This window comes from the organism of the source record quoted next, unplaced genomic scaffold, assembly GCF_019419815.1.
Source record: "Pyrus x bretschneideri cultivar Hongxiangsu unplaced genomic scaffold, Pyrus_bretschneideri_v1 Contig16, whole genome shotgun sequence".
Taxonomy (NCBI): Eukaryota; Viridiplantae; Streptophyta; class Magnoliopsida; order Rosales; family Rosaceae; genus Pyrus; species Pyrus x bretschneideri.
In genome coordinates, this window is record NW_025999457.1 from 7287252 (window position 1) to 7289988 (window position 2737).

Here is a 2737-nt window from a genome sequence, read left to right on the forward strand (position 1 = left end):
AATTATGTTAAGTGAATTCTTGGCATAAGTATCATGCGCTTTCATAGTTACGAATGCCTCGTCAACACCTATGATTTCCATAGAACCTAATGATCTTTGATTGTCTTTCTATTATGCGCTTTCATATAGAAAACTTTTAAGGAATAATTTGATTGCAATGCACTAATTCCATTCAATTCAATGACCTAAGGGAAATCTGAGAGTTAATTTAAGCGTACCTAATTAACTTGGGGTGTTGAGATTCAAAATTCATTGAATAAGCAACTGAAGATTGTGTTGTATGCAAGTATGCCATGTGTGGAAAAAAAACCTCCTAGCCATCTCACCATCCACCTAATTCTATCAATTTCGCCCAAATCTACCTAGTTTACATTATTGTTTCAATTGTTTGATTTTCGTCAAAAACCAAATCCCCAATTGTCTTAGAGTGTCTAATTGGTTCAAATATGTTGTAGATTGTGTTTTTAAGAGTTTTGAGTCAAGTTAGAACCAATTTTCGTCCAAGTTTGTGTTTAGGCTCAAAACTGCCCAGTTTGTGTTTTTAGGCAGTTTTGAGTGTTTTTAGCTTATTTTGAGTCTTGTGAACTTGTTATGAGTCTTTTTAAGTGAGTTAAGTGTTTTAAAGGTTAGTTTTATTTATTTGAGTCAGTTTAAAGTGTTTAGCAATCCCTCCTAATCCCTGGTGTAAGAACGATCCCTACTTATTTATATGCTACAATTGTCAAAAGAGGGTTAATTTATGTGTTAAGTTAATTTTCACATCACACTCTCACGTGACGGCCAGCATGCCTTGATCTCGGTCAGGGTGTGTCACTGTATGTACAAAAGGGAAGATGCTTTTATTTGCACTTCTTCGAAAGAATTCAAGTTTATAATTTTGGAGTTTGAGGACGTGTGTTAATATATACAAACACATATCTTAGGTTTGTAATGAATGTATTGGCTTTACCACATCGATCTTATATGCGTTTGTTTTTATTAATGATGATACAAAATATTCTTTAAACAATGCTTAATGGAAATTTTACCAAAAAGCATATATTTCTTGCCCCAATTTCTATTGGTTTATTAATTATTGTTTATAATTTAATTACAATATTTATTAAAATTTAAATAAAAAATATTTTTGCCAAAAAAAAAAAAAGGGTTTGCACGACGAATTGCGCGATGTAGGTCACTTCTTCGTCGCGCAAACCCTACTGTCATTGCCTTGGTACGACGGTTGGCGCGCGATAAAGGTTCGTTGAGCTAATTTTTTGCGCAACATTTTTTGACTTTGCGCGACAAAAGACCTACTTCGCGCAAAGTGTTTTTTGTACTAGTGGTAGGATCACATAATTCATCAATAGGATATAATATGACTATTTTAACTTTTTTTTTCTCTTAAAACTGTGGCAGTGGGGCTTAATATTTAAATAAAAATAATAATTTAACACATTGCTTGGAATGAAAGAAATTTTGACATTAACTTCAAATGGCCACATCATCCTTCTCATAGATGTCCAAGCGAAACATCTAAAACTTTTCAAATTCTCAGGCATTCTTTAATTTCTGCTTGAGTATCCAATTCAAAATCAAATGAAAATGAGTGCAATCAAAACACAAATTAATATAATTTTATGCAAGGGTCTAATTCATGACCGATGTGGCATTTATACGATTTAAAACCTTCTATTTAGAGTCAATAATAAAACAAAACTGTTAAAATCACTATTACCCAAGTGCTCCAAGCACTCTCCCAACACTGCTACTCAAGCCGCTCCTCGTCTCTACTAAACCCTGTCAGTTTACAATCGTCACCTTCACCGTGGAAATGGTGCATTGAGAAGAGTAAGAATTCCGCATAACTTTGAAGCACGTGTGAGTGACAATAATTCAAAGTATGCGATAATAAAAACAAGTTCATCAATCTCAATTCAGAAATATCACTTCATAATACCATACTTTGTAAAATCATAGTCAAATATTGCAGGAAATCTCGAAGGTGTCACACATACGTCCATCGTCTTTTCTAGATTGACCCGCACATGTTCTCAATCCTCACTTTCATAAATATGCTAAATTAGGATTAGAGTGACACGGTTCAACCGAGACCTACACTACGTAACTAACTAGGAAGTACTTGTACGATTTCTAAACCACTCAGGGAAACATGTAGAAAGTACTCTTAGGGATCTAGTTCTAGAACCACTCAATGTAATTCTATAGGCAGAAGGTTCTAAAACCACTCAATGGAACCAGATAGGAAATGGGATTTTAGAACCACTCAATCAAATCCAATTAATAGGCAGAGGGTTCCAGAACCATTCAATGGAATCTAATAGAAAGGGATTCCAAAACCACTACATGGAATCCAATAAGTAAAAGGTTCCAGAACCACTCAATGGAACCATATCGGAAGTGGGATTCTACTCAATGGAAAACCCTTGAATCCCCGGATGTAATGTTTGAACGGTGCCGCACCCTAGCGGCTTGTGAACTATTTCACCTTGATCCTACCTTTTGGGGATTTATTTTAATAAGTCTTGAGGCTTGCTTCTTCCATACGGTTTTTCGACTCAAGTCTTTTAACTGTCTTAGCGCAGAAGTCAAGGGCTTAAATTGACTTGATGCCGACCTTCGTGCATGATTTCTTCATGAATATGACAGACTCCCATGGCTTCCCATAGGGGAGAAATGAGACTTTTTATCAAGCATCACCGGCCCCGAAGAGCTATTACTTATGTGAAACCGAGGT